A 14,751-nucleotide genomic window follows, 5' to 3' on the forward strand; every position below is an offset into this window, starting at 1 on the left:
TGGTGGTCAAGTGGTTAAGAATCCGCCTTCCAATGCAGGGGACAGGGACGCGGGTTCGATCCCTGGTCAGGGAACTAAGATCCCACAGGCCGTGGGGCAACTAAGCCTGCATGCTCTAGAGCCCACGTGCCACAACTAGAGAGCCCGTGTGCCGCAACTACTGAGCCCGCACGCTCTGGAGTCCGAGTGCCACAACTAGAGAGCCTGTGCGCTCTAGAGCCCATGTGCCACAACGAAGATCCTGCGTGCCACAACTAAGACCCAACGCAGCCAAATAAATAAATAATTTAAAGAAAGAAAATAAATCTGCTCTTTGGTTGTATATTATACATTTATGTTGCATTAGTTAAATAGAGCCCTCCAAATGACCTTACCTTAAACTTTTGGGAACTGTACACCATTCAAGATGAAAAGCAGACTTCTTAGAAAAGAGGTTTATTTTCTCTTTAACATCATTTGCCCTCAGAGTTGTTGGTGTAAACTTGCTATTCTTCTAGGGTAGAAACCAAAGACATATATATATTATATATATATATATATATAATATATATATAATTTCACTAAGTTTGCCATAGGATTATTACTTTCATCAGTAAGATGCTATAACACTATGTAAATGAACTATTTGTAGAGTTCTTGTGAGGCTGAAGCAGTTTGGTATCACAACAGGATTAGGCAGTTTACAGAAATATCAAACATTTAAAAATAGGGCAGAAATGTGTGCTCAGTGCAGAGTTCCCTAAAATGTTTTCTATGGAATGCTAATTCTGAGGGCTGTTGATAGTTCTATATATTTCTAAAAAGCCCAGTGGCTAATTTAATTTGGGAAATGCTGGGTTAAAGACCACAGGACTTCTCAGAACCTTTAATTTGCTAATATGCATTGAAAACTCTCAAGAAGGAACTTTTATAACATGCTTTATTTTAAAATGTATATTAAATTCATTTAATCAATGAACTCTTTTCTTTTCTTTTAGCAATATCCCTAGGGACTGGAGTTCTATGGAGAATATCTGAATCACACTGGCATCAAAGTTAGATATAGAAGCTCTGGAATTAGACAAACTAGCAAGTCATTTTACCTCTCTGAGCCCTGGGTTCTAACCTATACATTAAGAAGAATAATTCCTACCTAATGGGAATATTAGAGATTGCTAATTCATGTAAAGAACATAGCTTATTATAAGCAGTAAAAATGCTGACTTATCAAAACAGCATTAATTGGAGAAGCAGAGATCACAAATGCAGCCACTGTTCATTCTTTGGCAGAATGTACAATAACAAGCCCAGAAAACTGGGTAGTATGTCACCAAAGACAACTGTGAAGCAATAGGAAAAATCGGAACAGTTTTATATTAAAATGTAAATTTTGCATTGGTTTATGATTCATAATTTGATCCCATAATTGAGTCACTACTTATTAAACTGAGTATTTTCATATACGTTATCTCATTTAATCTTCATAAAAAACTAAGACCCAAATGCAGCCAAAAAGAAACAAATAAATATTTTAAAAAATTCTCAAAGTGATAAAAGTATAGAGATGGAGAACAGATTAGTGGTTGGCAGAGGACAGAGACTTGGCGGGGGGAAGGGGGTGGTTAGGAGAGAGGGCCACAGATACGAAGAGGCAGCGCAAAGGAGTTCTTTTCTGGTGATGGAACGGTTCTGTGCCTTGATTGTGGTGATCATGATGTGAATCTATAGGTGGTATGAAATGGTATAGAACTATACATACCCACACACACACATCAATACAGGTTAAAAAATGATGGAAACTGAGTAAGGTCTACAGTCCAATTAACGGTAATATACCAGTGTCGACTTCCTGGTTTTGATATTGCACTGCATCACTATATACTGTCCTATAATTGTGACGTCATACTATAGCTATACTTCTGATATCATAATTTGGGGAAGTTGGTTGAAGGCTACATGGGACTCTGTCATTTTTGCAACTTCTTGTGAATCTATATTTCAAAATACAAAAGTTAAAAGAAAAGTGCATGTGGGATGAGAGCGATTATTGCTACCATCTTGGAGACAAGTTACACAGTCCTACAGCTAAGTGAGTAAATAGTAGCACAGAGACTGAGGACCCGGGCTCTTGGAGCCAACAAAGAAGAGCTGTGACCCTGGATGATCTGCCCAAGAGGACGGGGCAGGCCCCAGACATGGTTTGGTGAGACCGTCATGGCGCCAACTCCATTAACTCAGGCTCAGGATGTAGTGTCTGTCTTTGACAGTGAAGAGTCTACTAGAATGGGTAATTAACTGACAAAAATTAAAGGAAAATGTAGACAGAGATCCCATCCTGAAAATGAGGCCAAATTGGAGAAGGGAATGGGTAGCCTGACATTCGGCAGACCCCAGGAGCTCTGGTGGCAGAGGGAATCTGAGCCAGTGGGTCCTGTGCTGTCTGTGTGACTCATCACCAAGTCCTGCAGCGTGGGGTCCAGAGGCAGGTAAAGTGCACAGACGGTCGAAAGAGCCCTGGATCTCGGACAGACCCCTCGTGGGGAGGCGCCAGACAATAAAGACAGAAATCAAGGGAAGGTCAAAGCACAAAGAGAATTAGGGCACTTTCTCTTCCAAGGAATCCTAGGCTCCACCTCCTTTCCTTTACCACTGCCTTTCTTAAACATGTTTCCAATCTGGAAATGACTGCAAAGCACTGTACTTCTTTTTATAGAACTGAGATACTGCTTTATCAAGATTAAGGTTACACTTAGGCAGAATCAAACCACATATGGTGACCTGAAGTCATTCTGTTTCTTTGGACAGAGGGAGGGTTTTGAGTGTCGATGTGCTTCATGGACACTGTCAATGCTTCTTTGAACAAGAAAGAGCTTTTAAAATAATCACAGCGCAATCCCCCCAAAAAGCTAAGTCAGGGCTTCCCTGGTGGTGCAGTGGTTGAGAGTCCACCTGCCAATGCAGGGGACATGGGTTCGTGCCCCGGTCCGGGAAGATCCCACATGCCGCAGAGCAGCTGGGCCCGTGAGCCATGGCCACTGAGCCTGCGCATCCGGAGCCTGTGCTCCGCAATGGGAGGGGCCACAACAGTGAGAGGCCCGCGTACGGCTAAATAAATAAATAAATAAATAAATAAATAAATAAATAAATAAGCAAGCAAGCTATGTCAATACATTTAAGTATCTGGACTTAAAAATTTCCCTGACCAAGTAGGTCTCTTGTTCACTTTCCAAGATAGTAAACCATAGTGTTACCTGCTCTTTCCTTCCATCCCTGTCCCCCAGGAGATGGGGCTAGGCCAATAGGTTGAGTGTGTGTTCTCATTAATTGTAAATGGTCATGTGGGGCTTCCCTGGTGGCGCACTGGTTGAGAATCCACCTGCCAATGCAGGGGACATGGGTTCGAGTCCTGGTCCAGGAAGATCCCACATGCCGTGGAACAACTAAGCCCATGCTTTGCAACTACTGAGCCCGCGTGCCGCAACTACTGAAGCCCACGCGCCTAGAGCCCGTGCTCTGCAATGAGAAGCCACCGCAGTGAGAAGCCCGCACACCGCAACGAAGAGCAGCCCCTGCTCGCCGCAACTAGAGAGAGCCCGTGCGCAGCAACAAAGACCCAATGCAGCCAAAAATAAATAAATTTAAAAAATAAATTTATTTAAAAAAACAATTGTAAATGGTCACAGGAATGAATGCTGGATGTCTTCCTACTCAGCGTCCCTGCCTTTCCACCACATCCCCGGGAAGAACATCTCGTACAGGCCACCTCCATGGCCCTGCAGTTGCCCCAGCTCCACACTCCTGCCCACACACAGCCGTGACTCAGTCCCCTACTTGAATGTTAGAAATGTCAGCTACTGGGTACACAGTCCAAATGCTTTCTTAGGACCTAATGTGCTCTCTAGTGATAGTCTGGCTTTTACATAGAGGACGTTAAAAAAATCAGTTTGATAGTCAGTGTTTCCACACAGATGAGAGGCCTGTTTTCATTGGCTGCTGAATAAGCAGTACTTCCAAATCTTGGGTTTAGTGTAGGACGCTATTGAAACACACGCTCTTAGTTAGACGGAACATTTGTGAACAATCATTCTAGCGATAAATGCACTTGTTCAGCTGCCCTTATGATTTTTAAATTTGGCATGTATTTTATATAGACTTTTCCATTAGAACATAACTCCAAGTGGTACCAAACATCACCCTGGCTGTATTTTAACAATGACAGTAGTGGCTATGAAGGCCAGGATTTCAATGAGCAGAAGTTTTTTACACGCACAGGAAGATGATTCTGAATTTAGTTTTACATATTGGATAAGTGTATTGCATAAAAGCATGAAGTGACGCTTCAGCAGGAAGCCAGGCTGGTGGCACACAGACCAGAAATTAGTGCAAAGAGGTTTAAGCCCAGTTGTTTGATTGTGCTGCAATCTGTTGGCTGGCCTACCATACCCTCCCCTGCCTAGAACTGCAATATTCCAACAAGAATCTGGTTAACACTTGTCCCCTAGCTCAGTGAGTTGCCATCAAAGTTAGTTTTTTAAAATCGCAAAGCTCTTTGAGCTCTCAAAGTGGGAATTCGCTTTTATTTTCTATTCTAAAATAGGCTATTCCTGGCCCAGGCCCTAGGGCATAGCTAATCTTGCACACTGCATGGCATGTGGGATCTTAGTTCCCTGACTAGGGACCGAATCCCTGCCCCCTGCACTGGAAGCTCAGAGTCTTAACCACTGGACCACCAGGGAAGTCCCAGGGCATAGCTCAGAGTCCCCTTCACACACATCTGTTAGGTTACCCTGATTCCTCTGTAGAAAGCACAGCCTTGACCAGGGGTACTGGAAACCCTCAGGAGATAGCCCGTATTGTAAACTAGCTTTCTGAAGAACCCAAACTATTTCTTATGGCAAAAGGAGAGCTCGGCAGATATTTTTTATTAGGAAAAATATATGCCAAAGAATTGGGCCTCATTTTATATCTGACTCTTGAGTCTTGGCTTCACGACTCTTGCCTACGAATCATCTTGTGATACTTTACAAAAACATTTCCGTGACTACGTATTGCCAGGCTCTGCGAATCAATGCATGTTTTAATCGAAGAGAAAATATGGATTTTGTGTATGTTCTGAACATCAGCAGGGAATCAAACTTTGTTCTGAGCATTGAGTAAAGATTTTAGTGACCAAGCAGGGATTGGACTGCCTTCATTCACACAACCTTCGACACAGTAACTTTCGCTTTGGCCTAACTCCACCCAGAAGATATTTATAATCAGCAGTCCAATCTGTAGGCTAGAGCCAATGTTGAACATTTTGGCTGGATAATATAGCGATGTCATCTTTGTCGCTCTCGAGGCGGTGACATTCCCACAGATGACTCTGCAATTGATCTTGTGGCGAATGTGCAGGCCAGTCATCACAAAGTACTGCAGGTATGGTAAGCGATACAGAACCGTAATCTGCATTCACCAGTGCACGCTCATACACACTGGATCGTCAATGATGACTTGACTTTTCAGAAAACATCCTCTTGATGGCAAGTCCCTCGCTGAGACACATGTGAGGGGATTAGGTGTTTCAGCAACACTTAATATGGGTGAAAAACACGGCAGAACCCCAGGAAGGCTAAAGCTCTTAGTTGCAGCGTGAGCACTGCAGGTGGTTTCCTTGCCTTAATTAAGGCCGGAAGCATTGATGATGTGGCTTAAGAAGGAGACTGACACCTGAAGATCACTTCAGGTGATGTAGGGATCTAGAACTTCCTACAAAGAACCACTTGCTTCCCTAGTGGCTTTATGTCACATCCCTTAAAATGTCAAGTGGAAGCTTCCAGCCACATTCACTGAACACCGAGATCTCAATGCACAGTGGTAACAGCAGTTTTGCAAAAGGCTTTGATAGAAAACCCTGGAAACTCAAGAGACCCAGCAGCCTGGAGTGTTTGGACTCTCTAAGGAAGTATTCAGAGAGGCTGTTGCCTTGAGCAGAGAACAGCCACTCTGCCCACTTCTCACTGAGCCAGTGTGATAAGGGCTGCTCGAACCCTGCTGGGCTGCTCCTTAGGAGATGGGCGTAGACGCCTGCACTTAGTCACACGCTCTTTCTGAGCCACATGGAGCTGGGGGTGGGGTGGGGGGAGGAGGATACTCAGACAAGATAAAGCTCGCTAAGCCTGTCCTGTGCTTACGGACGTCTACGAGCACTGCTACAAACTGCGCAGAATCCTAGGCATCTTTCCCGGCCCCCTTGCGATAGCATCCGGTTCCTCAGCTAACTCCCCCCAGGCGCAGTGAAGAGCTAGGGTGAACAGTAGCTTCACCACCATGAGAAACCAGGACATGTGGGCAGAGGGCAAGATGTGGTGTTCCCGTGACTGTGGGCTGTCATCGTCAGGGATGTGAGCAGGGCCCCTATCTACCAACAGCAAGGAGACTCCACACTGGAACTCTTCCCGAGTTCTGCTTAAACTTGGTTTCTAATTTCTTGAAATGGTCATGGGATCTACAGCTGAGATAAGGGTATTAATATTCACATATTGACTTTGCTTTTAAATTGCATCAGAAAATACTGGGAGCTTTCAAAACTTGCTGTAATATTCGAGCATAGAATAGGACACTCTATCAGACTGTAAACCTTCCCATTGGATCTTGCATCTCATGTGTGTGTGTGTGTGTGTGTGTGTGTGTGTGTGTGTGTGTGTGTCACGGTTTCTGTGAGGTCTTTAGCTATGTAGGGCTCGTCAGCTGATTTACGCTCCAGCATGGTGAACAGCAGGGTAAGCCTGGGTTCCCTTGGACCCAGTAAGGCTATGATTTTGTGGGAACGTTTATAATATCATGTTTGCTGTCTCTCTTCTCCTAAAGGGTGACTGAGGAAACCGGTGATGTCCCTGGGGCTTTTGCATGAGTCAGGCAGCGCCGCTTGCCTGTGAGCTGTTGGCAGGCTCCAGCCACCAGACCCTCCCCGTCCTGGGAAGCACATCCCTGTGTGTGTGTGTGTGTGTGGAGAGAGGTAGACAGAAGAACGGGTGACTTATATGCTTCAAATTCCCTTCCATTTTATAGGGGGGTCGCATGCTATTTCCAAGACAGAGACATTCTATGAGAAACAGGTTTCAATAGAGAGTCCGAAATGACAGGAATGGTTTAAACCCAGCACTGGGGAGAGAATGCTGCCTCTAGGTAACAGACATCAAAAATGATTCCAAATGTTTTCTCTGATGCCAGCGGTGCAACCTTCCGGATAAATCATTTCACATCACCCTGTTCAGCACACTGAGTGCAGATGCATGCCCCGGCCTCAAAGATCTCAGACGGAAGAGCAGCCGCCCCTGCGGTGCCACCACCCCAGGAGGCGCTGCTGGCTGTTGCGGCCCAGCACGCCCCCAGCAGCAGCCCAAGGACCGGTGACAGGCTCCGTGTGATGCAGACCAATAAACTCGGCCCGCCGGGACCGAGTTTCCCTGGGTACACAAGCATCCCCTCCTCTTTATTTTCCTTGGGACCCGGTGAATCATCTTTTGTACCGTCTTACATGGTGTGACTCATTTCAGGCTATTTTCTGCCCAGTCTCAGCCCAGTGGCTCATCTCTGGAGAGGCCCTTCCTCATCTGTTAAATGTCATGAGTCACTACACTGCACTTGGTAGCAACTCCAGGCTCGCTTCACGGGCGCTGAGCGTACTCAAACAAGAAGAACAGAGCAAAGAAACGGCCTTCCTGTGGGTGAAGCTGCCCAGGCCTCTCCCAGCCTTATTTTAAGACCATAATTTGCATATTCCTTCATGGTGGTGACAGTGTTGGACGTGGTCATTTTGCTCTCTTGGCTTTTATCGGGAGGCATGTGTGAATCAAATGCAGGCTGCAAAGTCAACATCTGTTTCAAGAACTATTCAAAACAAACATGGCTCTGTGGCGGTCACTCCCATTTCCTAATGGTCCCCTTCTGCTCCCTTCTTCCAGTTTTATTTTCTTCATGTGACATTTCAGAGCAGAAAAAATCTTTTAGTTTTTAAATTTTTAAATTAAAAAAATTTGGGGGGAGGGTAGAGTTGATTTACAATGTTGTGTTAGTTTCAGGTGTACGGCAAAGTGAATCCATTAAAAAGGTTTTTTTTTTAAAAAATTTCTCCTTGCATGCCCTTTCTAATGTCTGACAAAAGTTTTTCCAGTTGGAATTTAACTCGTTTAATCAGAAAAATAAGAGTTTGTCCAGTATACCTACAGGGATATTCCTATTCTCTGGAGATCTGTGAACATTCGGGTGTCTCTCTTAATTTTAAAGAAGCTCATAATGATTCCTGCTTCCACTGAAGCACCAACGAGAAGATGCAGAAGTGGCTTGTGTCTGGTTCAGGTGCTCTGGGCAGCCTTGGCTGCCCTCAGAGGTTGGCTGTGACTGCTGCTGGCCGGGGCTGCCTACAGCCCTGCGGCATATGTGGAATCTTCTCGGCAGAACAAAGGCAATCTTTTCCCAATCGTTTGATTTCATTGTTTTCATTTTTCAGGGCAAACTTTCAGGTTTATACAAGGGTAAGACTCAGCTTTTCCTGGGTTAGGACATGGAGTGTAAAATATTTTGTTGGGTCAGGACATAATGTGCCTCAACCTGAGATGTGCTCAGACTGTTGCTCCAGGCCCAAATGCCTCGAAAGTTTAGGTTCTGAAGGACAAGTGACAGGAAACAGTGGCAGCCACGCTGGATGGTCACCTAGAGAGCAAGAGGTCCTAGGTGACCTGAGCAGCGGTCCTGATGATTAGACAGTGTGGCTCTTAGTCGAGCAGCCCTGACAGGTCATCACTGGCTTCGAGATGTGCGGCCACTCCACAGCTGCGGCCCAGAGAACGTGAGGCATAGCATGCTTTTGCTGTGTGTTTTAAATTAGCTTAGTCAAGCTATAAATATTTGGGCTAATTTCTAAAAAATGAAATGTCTCTGTCAAAGCCAGAAGACTGGCTTGTGTGATGCAAATTAACTTCTTATGGAGATGAGGTCTGGAAAGCAGGATGGAAATGTGTTTCTAACCCCAGCTGGTCCAATAGGGTGATGGATCATAGGTTAAATTTGCTCTGAAGATTCCTCAGTTACCTCAGATTCAAATGCCTGTCTGTGGAGTCTTAGTAACCTCTGTGGAATGCCAACACCAGCCTCGCACAAGCGTCCGCATCTCCTGATGCACAGCTCCTCCTATGAGCCGCTTCTGAACTGATTCCCACCTTCCCCTACTAGAATAATTTGTCTTTCTTTCTGCCGTGCCCTGTGTCTCCATTTCCCTTGTCAATAACAATAGAGACCCTCTATCCCAAGAACCTTTCCTATAGGTGACCTTTCTCTTCCTGAGTTTTCTTTTTTCAATTTTTTAATGAGTACACTTTAACTGCATAGTTTTGAAAAACACATAAAGCCAATATGCAGCTGCTCAAGCTCATGCTACTCTGATAAATGCAAATGAAATCAGCAACGAGATGCACTTCAGACTCAAAAGATAAGCAAAATGTCATAGTCAGAAAGTCCTGAGTGATGGCAGAGCAATGCGCATTCCGGTACCTCCGGAGAGGAGCGCAAATTGCAACATCAGGACTTGGTAAAGACAAAGAATTGCGCTTAGGCTAGAATGGATCCACTTCCACAAGCTATGAGAAATTCTTCTAGCATGTGTATAAGGAGATTATCCATATGTAATACACACAGACACATATATATAAAATGGCTAATTACAACAGTTTGCAAGAAAAAAATTGGAAACAACGTAAATGTCCATTCTTCTCTATAGAACAATACAGAAACTAAAATAAGTGAACTAGAGCGTCACATGTTGATGTGGATAAATCTCAAAAACATTCAGCCAAAAAAGCTTAATGAGTGTTATACTGGACGTATTTAAATTGTAGATACTAATATTTAAATAAAGCTTAAATCTGCAAAAAACAATCTCTAGTACCCTCTTCTTTTCCCATCCCACACCCTTGCGCAGCCACCAGTGAACAGTGTTACGTATGAGGTGTCTCCCCTGGACAGCGCAGAAAGAAGACACAAAGGATGCTGGGTAGCTCTGGGCAGGGTGCCATGTTTTCCCTCCATGTTGTGGTGGGGTTTGTGGGTTTCTGTCTGCATATTTATGAGCTTCTGTAGGGGGCTCTCCTCCTCTCCTTCTCTCCATTCTCACCTCCTCTCAGCCTGAATTCTTCCCATGAATCCCTTTTCAGCCTAAAACAAGGAGACTATAGTACATGAATCCTATGGCATTTCTTTTTTTCTTTTTTTTTTAATCAGAGGATAATTGCTTTACAATGTTGTGTTAGTTTCTGCTCTACAGCAAAGTGAGTCAGCTATACGTGTACACATATCCCCTCTTTTTTGGGCTTCCTTCCTATTTAGGTCACCACAGAGCACTGAGTAGAGTTCCCTGTGCTATAATAGTATGTTCTCATTAGGTATCTATTTTACACATAGTAGTGTATGTATGTCAGTCCCAATCTCCCAATTCATTCCCCCGCCCTTACCCCTTGGTATCCATACATTTGCTTCCTATGGCATTTTTATTTGCCATGGGAGCATATCCATCTGGGGACAGTTCTGTCAGAAAGAAGACTGAATAAACTATCTCCATCTCAGGGGAATTCAGGGTAGAGAAAAGATAAAGAAAGGGTCAGAGTCATGTTTTTTTTTCATATTCCCTACTGGATTACAATAAAATTTTGTTAAGATTTTGTTTCTTTCCAAGTACCTATAATTTAAAAAACTCTATTGATAAGAACTTAACACACATTTCATCTATTTAATTTTAATTTCAACTCTGATGTCAATGGAGACTATTTCTTAGGTGGCCCTAGCTCAGGTTAAAGTAAGCCAAAATGGTAACTAGTGAGGCTATAAGCTTTTCACTAAGTAGATTAGCAATTTTAGTTTTAAAATGATCTGACCATAAGTTACTTTATTTCTGAGCAATCTGAGACCTTTTGAAGGATTCCTGAAGATATTTTAAAGAAACGCTCAGGCTTCAACTCTTGTTATTTATTCCATCAATACATTCATACTTCCATTCTTTCTAAGTTCCAAATAATTTGAAGACTTATTTAATTAAGGCTGAATTTAATAACTATATGATTTTTAAAAATATTTATTTATTTATTTGGCTGTGCCAGGTGATTAGTTGTGGCATGAAGGATCTTTAGTTGTGGCATGTGAACTCTTAGTTGTGGCACATGGGATCTAGTTCCCTGACCAGGGATCAAATCTGGGCCCCCTGCATTGGGAGTGCGGAGTCTTAGCCCCTGGACCACCGGGTAAGTCCCAATAACTATGTGATTTTTGATGTATGCTTTTTGAGAAAATTATATAGAAGGTCAATTCATCACTTTGTACGCAATTATCTTGAGTCACTGTTAATGTTTACACACAAAAAGATTCCGATTTTAGTTAGAAATTGTAACCTAATATTTTTAGGATACAAAGAAAGAGAGAAAAGTCTACATGATAGAAACACAAACTCACCCAAACCCCATCATTCGTGAACTTTTTCAGTGACATCATTTACTATGGACAGCAACAGAAACGGCTAAATTTAAGCTTGAGACCCACATCCAATGACCATCTGGGCCAATCTTATCCTTGTATCTCAAGCAAAACATTATCAAATAGAAGTAGTCATATTTTTTTCCAAACGGGCTCTCCAAACAATAAAAAAAATCAAGGCACAATAGTAGAGAATCAGCAGCCCCTTCAGGATGGAGGTTCAAAATGTAGAATAGAAAAGTTGTGTACTGGAAGGTTGCAGGGGTTTATAAAATATTAAAAATAAGAGATATATCTTAACATAATTGGCCTAATACCAACTTAGATGAAAGGAAATGGATGAATTAGCTTCTAGAAGTGTTTTGCATACCTGATTTTATCTCAAAATATGTTTTTATGTGCTTTCCACTGTACCTAATAATGTCCTATTATCAACAGACCATGCAGTTTATTTTTATTTTTTTTAAATTTGTTTATTTATTTTTGGCTCCGTTGGGCCTTTGTTGCTGTGCGTGGGCTTTCTCTAGTTGCAGTGAGTGGGGGCTACTCTTGGTTGCGGTGTGCGGGCTTCTCATTGTGGTGGCTTATCTTGTCGAGGAGCACAGGCTCTAGGTTGTTGTGGCATGTGGGCTTCAGTAGTTGTGGCTCGCGGGTTCTAGAGCGCAGGCTCAGTAGCTGTGGCGCACGGGCTTAGCTGCTCCGCAGCATGTGGGATCTTCCCAGACCAGGGATCGAACCCGTGTCCCCTGCATTGGGAGGTGGATTCTTAATCACTGTGCCACCAGGGAAGTCCCCACGCAGTTTATTTTTTGCACAGTAGACACATTTTTACCAATATTCCCATATTGTTGACAAAAAGTTGATGGCTAGCTGGCAAGGAGATGAGTAGAGTTATTTGATCTTTACAAGACTGGCATTCTTGATCTGGGACTCATTACAGCAATGTTTTGCTAAACCAACCTCTGTTCTCTTTAGAACAGCACCAATTATTATTCTAGAGATTCAGTATTAATATATTTGTTTATTTTATTTTTCAACAAGCTTTTATTTAATCTTAGTGTGTCCTGGGCAGAGGGGTTACAGGGATGAAACTGTTCTTGTCCTTAAAAAGTTTACAAACCAGGAATTATAATATAATGAGAAATTCCTTTCACAACGATATATGCAAAGGGCAGTCAGAACATAGGAGAAGCCCATATTTTCTCTGACTTAGGGAAGACTTCACAGTGGCAAAGATACGTACTGAGAATTCTCTGGGTATATAAGTGAGGAAAGTACATTTGAAAGAGAGAACAGAGTGTGCAAAGGAATGGAAGCATGAGAGAGTATGATGTGTTCTGTACAAACAGTTCACTATGGTGAGAGAGTAAGATTAGAGTGAGGAGGAAAGGAAGGGGAGACAAAAGATGAGAACAGACAGGCGTATATCAGAAGAGGCTCAAATTTACCCTTTGGGCAATTTAGAGCCACTGAAGAATTTTGAGCCAACATGTTCAATAGAAAGACCTCCCTAGGCACTTCCCTGGTGGCGCAGTGGTTAAGAATCTGCCTGACAATGCAGGGAACACGGGTTCGAGCCCTGGTCTGGGAAGATCCCACTTGCCATGGAGCAACTAAGCCCGTGTGCCACAGCTACTGAACCTGCACTCTAGAGCCCAAGAGCCGCAACTACTGAGCCCACATGCCACAACTACTGAAGCCCACGTGCCTAGAGCCCGTGCTCCGCAACAGGAGAAGCCACCGCAATGAGAAGCCTGCGCACTGCAACAAAGAGTAGCTCCCGCTCGCCGCCAACTAGAGAAAGCCCACTGGCAGTAATGAAGACCCAATGCAGCCAAAAATAAATAAATAAGTAAATAAATTTAAAAAAGGAAAAAAGGAAGACCTCTCTAGAAAAGCTGGATAGGACAGATTAAATGTGTGCAAGAAAATCTAGAGACACAGAGAACATTCAGGCTATTGCAATGGTCCAGAAAGAGGCGACGAGTTCCTAAATACGGATCCAGCACCTGAGTAAGGATCTGGGAGATATTTAGGAGGGAGACTCACAAGACTGGGCTTTCCTTGGAATAAGGGTAGAGGAAACGGAAGGGTGTAATATGACTCTCAACAATCTCATCTGGATAACTGATGTCAGCCATGGACACCAGCAACGCAGCGGCAGTAGCTTTGGCGATGCTTGGGAGATCTTAATATGTAAATATATAAAAGATAGTTGGATATGTAGATCTGGAATTAAAAGGAAAAAAAAAAGGTTTTGACTGAAGATAAGTTATTGGGGGTTATCTGCATTTTCAAGGAGAGCTAATGGTTAAACATGGACCAGCACACAATGCATGTGATCCATTCCTGGTGATGGACCCTGGGTACAGCATACCTGGTTGCTCCTGGGGAGGATTTTTCCCTTTTGATGAAAGAGATATGACAGATGGAATGTTGGCTGCCATATCGGTCAACAAAGGATGTCACAGTCACCAGCGATTGCAGCCCTCTAATGTGAGCCAGTGAGCCCTGAGGAAACTCAGGAAGGAAAGCATACCTGCCATCTAGCAGCCATCAGACTGCAGCCACTCCCCACCGTGAGCCCTGAGGAAACTCAGGATGTGAAAACACAGGATACTGGCCCCAGATAGCTGAGGTGCCTATCAAAGGAATGATTTCAGTGAGCCCAGACTCTTGCATCTTCCCATATACAGCAAAGCTCTAAACTTAACTTGGGATATCTGGTTTTTTGTAATTAACGACAGTCTTTTGATGTTCAGACAACCTGCTCTTTGTCGTAAGGCATCTATATGACCTGGCTGCCCCCTCACCTCCTTGGAGCATTTCTCTCAGGGTTACTTGAGATGCTGCCTCCCGGGCCTGAAGTCCTAAAAATTCCCGCCAAATAAAACGTCACTCTCAACTTTTAGGTTGTGAATAGTTTTTAAGTCGACAGATAGATGAAGAGATCTCACTACTAACCTTTTCGCCTTTGGACTATGTTGAGTGAGGAGGTGATACCTAAAGAGGAAGGCCAACCTGATGGGGACTGAAGTGTGGGAAGATGGAAGGGAGTTGGGTCCTTGATGACATAAACTACTGAACCAGCCCTGAAACTCCAGACTTCTTGTTACGTGAAGGTTTATATTTCCTTGCTGTTTAAACTCCATTCATTTTAATATTTTGGTACTTAGAGCAGACATCATCCAAACTAAAAAGCCTCTTTCTGTGAGATAAGGTAGAAACAATTAAAAATAGATAGAGCGACATCTTATTTTGTGGGTAAAAGGG

This window comes from Delphinus delphis, chromosome 14 (genome assembly GCF_949987515.2).
Source record: "Delphinus delphis chromosome 14, mDelDel1.2, whole genome shotgun sequence".
Classification (NCBI taxonomy): Eukaryota; Metazoa; Chordata; class Mammalia; order Artiodactyla; family Delphinidae; genus Delphinus; species Delphinus delphis.